Source organism: Suricata suricatta, chromosome 6 (assembly GCF_006229205.1).
Source record: "Suricata suricatta isolate VVHF042 chromosome 6, meerkat_22Aug2017_6uvM2_HiC, whole genome shotgun sequence".
NCBI classification, from domain to species: Eukaryota; Metazoa; Chordata; class Mammalia; order Carnivora; family Herpestidae; genus Suricata; species Suricata suricatta.
This window is the reverse complement of record NC_043705.1, coordinates 2,969,788-2,980,076: the sequence shown is the minus strand read 5'-3', so window position 1 is coordinate 2,980,076 and position 10,289 is coordinate 2,969,788.

The following is a 10,289-nucleotide window of genomic DNA, read 5'->3' as shown; positions in this document are numbered from 1 at the left end:
TTGCTCTGTGACCCAGGATTTGATCTATCCTGGAGAAGGTTCCATGTGCAATCGAGAAGAACATGTATTCCCTGGCCTCAGGATGTAGATTTCTAAGTATATCTGCCAAATCCATCTATTCCAATGTGTTGTTCAGGTCAATGGTGTCTTTAGTGATTTTCTATCTGGTGGATCTATCTATTGCTGTAAGAGGAGTATTAAAGGCCTCTGCAATTAGCACATTCTTATCAGTCAGATTGTTTCTGTTTGTGATTCATTGTTTTATGTTTGGGTGTTCCCGAATTTAGCACATTGATGTTTATGAATCTTAGGTCTTCCTGATGGACAGACACTGTAATAATTGTATAATGGCCTTGTTCATCTCTTGTTACTGCCTTACTATAAAGTCCAGTTTGTCTGATATATGTATGGTGATTCCAACTTTCTTTTGACTTCCAGTCGCATGATAGGTTTTTCTCCATACCCTTAATTTCAATCAGAAGGTGTCTTCTAGTCTATAATGAATCTCTTTTAGACAGCAAATAGATGGGTTTATTTTATTTTATTTTTTTTTTTGTCCCTTCTGCTACCCAATGTCTTTTGATTGGAGCATATAGCCCATTGATATTTAGTGTTATTATTGAAAAATTTGGGTTTAGGTTTATTGTGTTCTGTGTAGGGTTCATGCTTGTAGTGGTGTCTCTGGTACCTTGTATTCCTTGCAACATTTACTTCATAGAGTTTCTCTTAGGATTTCTTGTAGGGCTGTTTTGGTGGTGATGATCTCTCTCAATTTTTTTTTTTTTAATTTGAGAAACGCTTTATCTCATCTTCTATTTTGAATGACAGACTTACTGGGTAAAGGATTCTTGGCTGCATATTTTTTTCCCATTCATCACATTGAAGTTTTCCTGCCATTCCTTTCTGGCCTGTCAATGTTCAGTAGGTAGATCTTTAACCACTCTGATAGGTTTCCCTCTGCTTGTTAGGGACCTTTTTTCCCTAGCTCCTTTCAAAATTCTCTCTTTATCCTTATTTTTTGCCAGTTTCCTACATGTCATGCTGCAATTCGATTCAGGTTATTTCTGAGGGGAGTTCTCTGTGCCTCTTGGATGTCAATGTCTATTTCTTTTCCCAGATTGAGGAAAGTACTTGGCTATAATTTGATCAAGTAGCCCTTCAGGACCTTTTTCTCTTTCTTCCTTATCAGGAATTCCTTTGAGAGGGATATTGTTCCACTTGATTGTATCACTCAGGTCTTGAAATCTCCTTTTGTGCTCCTGGATCAATTTATCTCTCTTTTTCGTGGCTTCCTCTTTTCCTATAATTGTGTCTTCTAATTCACCTATTCTCTTCTCTCCATCTTCAATCTGTGCAGTTGCTGCCTCCATTTTACTATGCAACTCATTTATAGCTTTTTTTAACTCATCACAGCTATTTGGAAGGTCCCTGGTCTTTGTATCAATAGCTTCTCTGATGACATCCATGCTTTATTTATGCTCAGCAATTAATTTTATGACATTTCTTCTAAATTCTTTCTCCATTATGTTGCTTATATCTGTTTTGAGCAGTTCTGTGGCTGTGACATCTTCCTGGAATTTCTTTAGAGGGGATTTCTTGTTTTTTCATTTTGCCTAGCTTTCTGTCTCTTGTCAGTTTTAAAAGCTTGTTATGCACGCTGCACCTGTGAGTATTGCTGTATTAAAGAGGCTCATTGATATTTCAGGGCCTGATCATTCTGGACATTTTCGTTTAATGGTGTGTCTTGGTTTCAATTGTTGTGCCTTTGGTTCTGTTATTTCCCTACATGTAGTGATATTTGGGACTCTCCACCATATGAACTTTTTCTTGTTCCTTGAGTTAGCCCTGAAAAGGAAATAAGCAGATAAACACACAGGGAAAAAAAAGCACACTAACACACAAATGAAAGAAACAAGGAAACCAAAAAGGACAGAAAAGAAAAGCAAGGGAAAAACACAAGGTGTGGTGGTGGTGGTAACAAAGCAAAAAAAGACATGACTGTTTAAAAGCATCAAACCAGTGAAGCAGAGAGATGGAAATGAGATAAGGAAAAATATATCTGAATGGGAAGAATGGATCTAATCACAGCATTGCATCAACTTAGATTTTTTGGGCTCTAGCAGGCGGGGGGGGGGCGGTTCAGGGGTTAGAGAGAAAGAAAAAAAAGAAAAGAAAAAAAAAAGGCAGCTCTCCCACATGGATGAGTATGATTTGGTGTAGATAAGTCTCTTTGGCTGCTCCCCACAACCCTCTCTAGGTGGGTGTGGGGAGATTGGTGGCACCCCAGTCCCTGCTCATGTAAGCGTTGCCTAAGCCCTGCTTAGGCTCAGGTCATGATCTCATGATTCTGGGTTAGAGCCCCGTGTCATGCTCTGTGCTGACAGCTACCTCAGAGACTGGAACCTGCTTCACACTCTATATCTCCCTCTCTCTCTGACCCTCTCTTGCTCTCGCTGTCTCTCTCTGTCTCTCAAAAATAAATAAGAAACATTTAAAAATTTGTTTGAAAATATTTCCTGTGTGATAGATCACTGTGGTTCTGTGTTGATACCGAAGATTTTCACTGGAAAGAGGTCTGATTTTGGGACCCCAGTGAAGGGGTAGAATATATAATATTTGGGTCCTGTATGGGTGTGGCCAGAGTCTAGGTAAATTAGTTAAATAAGATGAACAAGTAAACCAAGTGACTTGTGGTTCCAAAATAAGTGAGTGTTCCGAAAAAGAGATGCTTTCTTTCTAGATTTCCTCAAAAAGAGACTTTAAAATATGCTAAAGAGGGGTGCCTGGGTGGCTCAGTCCGTTGAGTGTCTGACTTCGGCTCAGGTCATGATCTCACAGTTTGTGGCTTCGAGTCCTGCATTGGGCTCTGTGCTGACTGCTAGTGTTAGACCTTTCCCTCCTAAAACGAGTCACTGAGAGTGAAGCCCACAGACACAAAAGGAGATGATGAATGAATTTTATTTTAGTTCGGCCGAATGGCTCCTCCTGAGTGTTGGGAGGTCCTCAGGAGACAGTGCCACTGTTGTGAAGCTCAGGGTTTACATAGGTTATGGCAAGGCAGGAAAGGTCATTATTGAGGTGTTCAAACATGAGTCTGAAGGGGAAGCGAGGCAGTTGCATAAAAGCGAGAACTTTGTGGTTAAAGGCTGTGATCTGGCAACAGCCTATTAGAATCTAGCAACAGTATGTTAGAAAAAAAATAAATTTATCCATTTGGCTACAATTATTTATACCATCTTAGGGCTTTTCAGAGCCCAGTTGCTCAACCTTTAATTATTTATCAGCATTGGAGAGTAAAACAATGGTTCCTATTTTTCTGTTCAAGTCAGCTTGACCTGAGGAGGGTCTTACATTCCCTACTGATTTTTGGTGTATCAGGTTAATCTTACCCCAGACTTTCAGGGTCTAGGGGTGAAAGTTTTTTTGTTGGAAAACTAAAAGTTTAAGGGAGCCTACCCTACATCCAATATAAGCCATACGTTTGTTAATTATACAAGGCCCTATGGCCAAAGTTCCAAGGAAAATGACTAAAGGCCCTATTAAAGCAGAAATTAAGGTTGTTAACCAGGGCGACCAATTGAATAGGGATTGGAACCAACCGTTATTGGATTCCACCTGGTGACACCGGGTGGACAGATGTTGATTTACAGTGGCAAGCGTTTCTCATATGATTCCAGACTTATTGGCATAAAAACAACATTTTTCTCCCAGTGCTGCACATAATCCTCCCTCCTTCATGAAAAGTAGATCTAAACCTCTGCGGTTTTGGAGCACCATTTCATCTAAGGAGTCAACTTGGCTCTCTAGTCGGGTTACAGTGTGGGTTAAAAGTCCTAGATCCGGGGTACTTGTTGACTCAGGGATCTGAAATTTACATCCTGTAGTCCTAATGCTGAGGTGCCAAAGTGGCTGATCCAGCAATTCCTGCCTCAGTTAAGACTGGAATTAGGATAGGGACTCTTTTCTGGCCATGTGCTCCCTGGGAGGCGAGAGAAGTCCAACCTGTGAGGCCGTCAAAAATTGTTACCTGAGGAACTGTGTGGGCCAAAATAGAGAGGTCTGGATTGTATTGGATGGAGATTTAAATGCAAGTGCTGAGCCCTCGGGAGCATGTCCTCCGTGAGTTAATTGGAGCCTCTGTATGAGTAAGATCATCAGATATAGCCAGGAGGGGACCTAAGAGGCAGAGGGTGTCTAAGGAGGACTCATTTCCAGGTGGGCTTTTTATACAGCATCGTTTTCCTTGAATGCCTGCTATAGAGAATTGTTGTCTCTCCCAATTACAGGCAGAGGCCGTGATTAAATCTAAAGATTGTGAATAAGTAAAGGAAATTCCTACATAAAAAAAGGGGATTGGGGAATTAAACATACCCAGCAATCTTCAGTAAGGCTAGGATTAGATTGATTGAAAACATGATATATAGCATGTAGGGTGCTAAGGTATGGTCCTGTAAGAGGTTGGGGCTTTAACATATTTACTTGAGTACTATTTTTTCCAAGGTGTATAGGCTTGGTGGCCGGAATTGAGGGACCCCATCAGCTGAGGAGTAATAAGAATTGGGCTCCGTTGGATGGTGAGGTCTATCGTGGGGTCTCTTCCCAGAGCATAGAGCCCCATTGTCCATGTCATTCCTACTTCCCACTCTTTAAATCTTTCCTCCCAGTTTTTAACCTTGAAAGTAAAAGGATTGCATTGTCCTAATGTTTTGCAAGTGGGATTGTCCTCTCTTTGTATTTCTCAGTACTGCTCACTTTGTTCCCAGGATGTGATGGTTTCCCATCCCCAATAGCTGCAGTGATACCCGGGACCTCCTGTATCGCAATTAGGGTCTCTTTCTGTCCTACAAGCATAAGATTGTAAGAGTTGGAGAGCTACCTCCTCAGATATACCGCCATGTCCCCTACATTTTGCCGCATCTGCTCCAAAGCAGGGTGCTGTGCCGACTGAGCCCCAGAACCATTCCCTCTAGTTCAGAGAAACCCAAACACAAAGCTCTACCTTAAATCGGGGTTATCAGGCATTAATGTTTGAATGATTTATCCCATTCGGCTATTTCGTAGTGTCCAAGTCCAATTCTGGGAGAAGTGATGGTTGTGAGCGGGCTGATCTATAACCGGTGTCCCCATATAAGTAGGAGTGTACATTAACAGACATATCAGCTCTTAATGCACCATATTTGTTGGATTGGATGTGGGTTTTGTTTTGTTTTGTTTTTTATTTTTTATTTTTTTTATTTATTTATTTATTTTTTTTTTAGAAACAGAGAAACAGCAGCAGCAGGGAAGGGTCAGTGAGAGAGGGAGATACAGAATTTGAAGCAGGCTCCAGGCTCTGAGCTAGCTGTCAGCACAAAGCCCAACATGGGGCACTGACCCAGGAACTATGAGATCTTGACCTGAGCTGAAGCTGGACCCTTGATGGACTGAGCCACCCAGGAGCCCCAGGATTGGATGTTTTGACGAGTCTCTAAGGTCTTTTGTCCTCGGCCATCTTGGGGGGTGCTGCTTTGACGTGAGATCGATGTATCCAGGTAGGGTGTCCTGCGACCTTCACAGCTGTTGGGGTAATGAAGACGAGTCGATACGGTTTCTTCCAGCGAGGCTATAAGGAGCCTGAATTAAACCTGCGAATAAAAACCAAATCCCCAACTTTGTGAGAGTGAGCATGTGGGCCAAGGGGTTTTATCTGCCTCTCTTGGATCTCCTTATGGAGCTGAGCTTGGATCAGCTTTAAGGACTGTAGGGAATGGAGAAGCCTCTGATTAGTCCATTCTTCCTGAAGTTCTATATAGAACTTCCCTCTGGGGACTAGTGGTGGAGCCCTTCTGAACATTATTTCATATGGAGTGGGCCCCAGTTGGGTGGATGTGCATCTGGTACAAAGTAGGGCAAAGTGAGGAGATCAACCCAATGTATGTCAGTCCTCAGGCATACTTTTGTTAATTATTCCTTTAAAGTTCTATTTATACTTTCTACCTGTCCTGAACTTGGGGATGGTAGCCACGATGTACTTTCCATTTTATTCCTAGAACGTTACTAATTAATTTTGATATCTTAGCCGTGAAGGCTGGGCCACTGTCAGCCCCAGAAATAAAGGCAAGCCGAATCTGGGAATTATTTTCTGTAGCAGTTTCCTTACAGTAATTTCTGCTGTTTCTCCTTTTGTGGGGAATGAGTCTACCCATCTGGTGAAGGTGTCTATGAACACCAGTGGGTACCTGTATCCATAGTTTCCCTTTTTTATCTCTGTGAAGTCCATTCCCAGTGTTCCCCAAGGTTGGATCCACGATAACGGACCCCAGGTGGCCCAGTTAGTCTGGTAGCGTTGGTCCTTGCACAGGTTATACATCGTTTCATCAGGTCCAAAAGCAAGGGGGTCAATTTAGGAATGTACAAGTGGGGAGACACTAGTTGAGATAGTTTCTTTTTGCCGAGATGAGTAGCTTCGTGGAGTTGAGTCAACAGTGTTCTCCGCAGAGTCCCTGGAATGACTAATGGCCCATCAGGGTGTTGCCACCAGCCATTTGGATATCTTTCCCAATCCTTTTAAGACTATGGGCCTCTTCTTCTGTTGAGTAGGATGGTTAATCTGGCAGCGTGGGATGAGGGTGAAGAACTAGCTGTTCAGCAATTCCCGCTGGTTTGGGGGCAACATCTTTTGCCTCCCTATCTGCAGCTTGATTTCTCAAAATCTCTAGGGAGTCTCCTCATTGGTGTCTTTACAATGAATCATGGCACCTCCTCAGGAAGGCATGCTACTTCTAGTAGGTTCAAGATTTCTTCCTTATTCTTAATGGATTTTCCCTCTGATGTTAGCAGTCCTCTATTTTTATATATTTCCCCAAGGACATGTGCTGTATGAAAAGCATAGTGACTGTCTGTGTATATTTTTAGTTTTTTATTTTTCACTCCTCGAAGCACCTGAGTTAAGGGGAATAACTCAGCTTATTTTTTTTTTTATGGTTGTAATTTGTTTTTGAGAGACAGAGAGGGAGACACAGCATCAAAAGCAGGCTCTAGCTATCTGTCACACAGAGCCCGACGCCAGGCTGGAACCCAAGAACCGAGAGATCATGACCTGAGCCCAAGCTGGAAGCCTGACGCTTAACCGACTGAGACACCCAGATGCACCTAACTCAGCCTTTTGGGGCGAGGTTCCTACCAGTAGCACTTGGGCCACATTAACTGCATCTGATGATTTACCACTGCAACTCTGGCACATCGTTGTCCTTGGGAGATGAAACTGCTCCTGTCCATGAAGCAGGTTTTGTTTGTGTCTGAAGGAACCCGGTCAGTCAAATCAGGTCGTCCACACCTATAGGTTTCTAGGAGGTGGAGACAGTCATGAACTGGTGGACCCTCATCTGATTGTGGCAAGAGAGTGGCAGGATTAAGCCTGGTTACCTGTTTAAAGTTGAGTCTTGGCTGGTCTAGCAGTTGGCCCTGGTATTGAAGTAATCTGGCATTGAGTGCCATCTAGTGGGAGAACTGTGAAGCAGCGGTTCCACTGCCTGAGGAGTGATGGCCATCAGAGTTTAGTCTTAAGTGAGTTTATCAGCTTCTCTCACAAGGGAGGCAACAGCAGCAACAGTGCGCAGACAGAGAGGCCATCCCTGGGCTACTAGATCTAGGCGCTTGGATGAATAGGCAATCAATCTATTCCAAGGCCCAAGGGTTTGGGTGATTACCCCATTGACAACTCCATTTTTTCTCAGCCATATATAAAGAACTGTTTGAAAATGTCTGGTAGGGCCATATATAACTGAACTGTTTGGAAATGTCTGGTAGGGCCAAGGCTGGGGCTGAAGTTAATGCCTGTTTTAGTTTATCAAAAGCTTCTTGTTGAGCCAATGGGGAGGATCTCCCTGCAGTTGCCTCATACAACGATTTGGTCAATTCAGCAAACCCGGGAATCCAGATACAGCAGTAACCTACAATCCCAAGGAATTCTCAGACTTATCATTTGGTAGATGGAGGGAATATCTGAAGCATTTCTTGTACCCGGGAAGCAGAAAGAGACCTCTTACCTTCCTGTAAGGTATAGCCAAGATAGGTCATCTGGGTTTGACAGATTTGGGCCTCGTTTCCTGAAACTTGGGAGCCTAAGTTCTGTAGGGTCTGGAGGATTCCTTCTGTTGCCTCCTGACAGGTAGCCTGGTCTGGTCTGGTCTGTCAATCAGTAAATCATCAACATACTGTAAGATGGTAGCCTTAGGGTAATGGGCTTTCACTGGTAACAGGTCTTTGTTTAAGGCTTCCCCAAATAGAGTGGGGGAGTTTCTTAATTTTGGGGGCAATTGTGTCCATGTCAATTGTCTGGTGGCCCCATTATCTGGATCTGTCCATTCAAAGGCAAATATTGGTTGATTAACAGGAGCCAGCGGAATGCTAAGGAAAGTGCCCTTAGATCTAACACAGAGTAAATAACATGATCCAGAAGAATGACTCAAGAGGCTATAAGGGTCAGGTACACTCCGGTGTATAGTTTACACCCTTGAGTTAACTTCTCATAGGTCTTGCACCTTTCTATAGTCATTAGCGCCAGGCTTATGGACTGCACACAGAGGGGTGTTCCAAGGTGATTGACAGGGTATGAGAATACCTGCCTCCTGTAATCTCCGTATATGTTGTGATAGTCCCTGTGTTGCCTCTGGCCATGTTGGGTATTGTTTTATTTGAATTGGCTAAGGAAAGCAAGCAATTGTACCACCACTGGAGCATGATGGGCAGCCAGCCCAGGGGGATTCTTTCAGCCAACACCACTGGGAATTTTTCCATTAGTCTCTTTATTAAGGGAGAGCAGTTTAGCTCTTCTTTTTACAGGGGATAGAATAGATATTCTTCTGCCAGAGGACAAGTGATGAGTAACGTAAGAGCGGCATCTGATTGGAAATGTAACATTCCAACTCTCCTTAGTATATCAAAATTAGGGTCTTTGGAACAAGGATGGTTTATATGGTGGTACAACACACCCTCAGGAAAGGACTTCCCAAATTGATGACATTTGGTCATCGTTTGGACATCATTTTTACATTTATTTACTTTGAGTGAGAGATCAAGAAACTACAAGTTAAGGAGAGGGGCAGAGAAAGAATCCTAAGCAGACTCCACACAGTCACTGCATAGCCCAAGGCAGGGCTTAAACCCATGAGCCATGAGATCATGACTTGAGCCAAACCAAGAGTTGGATGCTTAACCGACTAAGGTACTCAGGCACCCCAACATTTAGACTTAAGAAAATAATTTATTTTGAGAGAGAGTGGGCATACGGGCAGGGGAGGGAAACAATCCCAAGCAAGCTCCAAGATGACAGCACAGAGCCAGATAGAGGGATTGTTTTCACAAACACTGAGATCATGACCTGAGCAGAAATCAAGAGTTGGACACTCAACTTTGAGCCACCCAGGTGTCCCTTAACTTTTCTTCTTCATATTACACCACACTGAACTGGAAAATAAAACTTAGCTAAAATCAGGAACAAAAGAAAATACCAAGGAAAGATGAGAAATCAATTAAATAGTTGAGGTATCTGGGTGGCTCAATCAGTGAAACATCCAACTCTTGTTTTGGGCTCAGGTTATGATCCTAGGGCTGTGGGATCAAGGCCCCAGGAAGTGCTTCACTCAGAGTGAGGGGCCTAAGATTCTGTTTCTCTCACTCTGCCCCTCATCCCAGTTTGCAACTTCTCTCTCTCCCAATTAAAAAAAAAAATAGTGGCACCTGGGTGGCTCAGTCGGATATGCGTCCAACTTCAGCTCAAGTCATGATCTCACAGTTGAGTAGTTCAAGCACCATACCAGGCTCTGTGCTGACAGCTCAGAGCCTGGAGTCTGCTTCAGATTCAGATTCCCTCTCTCTGCCCCTTCCCACTCACACACACACTCTCTGTCTCAAAAATCAATTAAAAAAAAACAGAATTAAAACTAAAAAATTAAAAATTAGACATAAAATAGAGACCAGAATAAACAATAGTGAAAGTCATGCCCAAGTTTTGCAAAACAAAATTAAAAATGCTTTAACTACTTTAGGAAAAAAGGAGAGAGGACTCAAACACCAGAGAAATGGAATAGAAACAATACAAGAGATAACCACAAAAATATATCGTGTGGCAACAGATTACTATAAGCAATATTATACAAACAAGTTAGAGAAAATAGAACAAAACGTAAATGAAAAATGTGCACAAGTTACCAAGATTGTAATATGAATCTTGAATTCAAGAAATAGGAAATCTTCTTAGACCAATCACAAAAATAAAAGTTGAATTTGGAATAAAAAGCCTCCCAGCA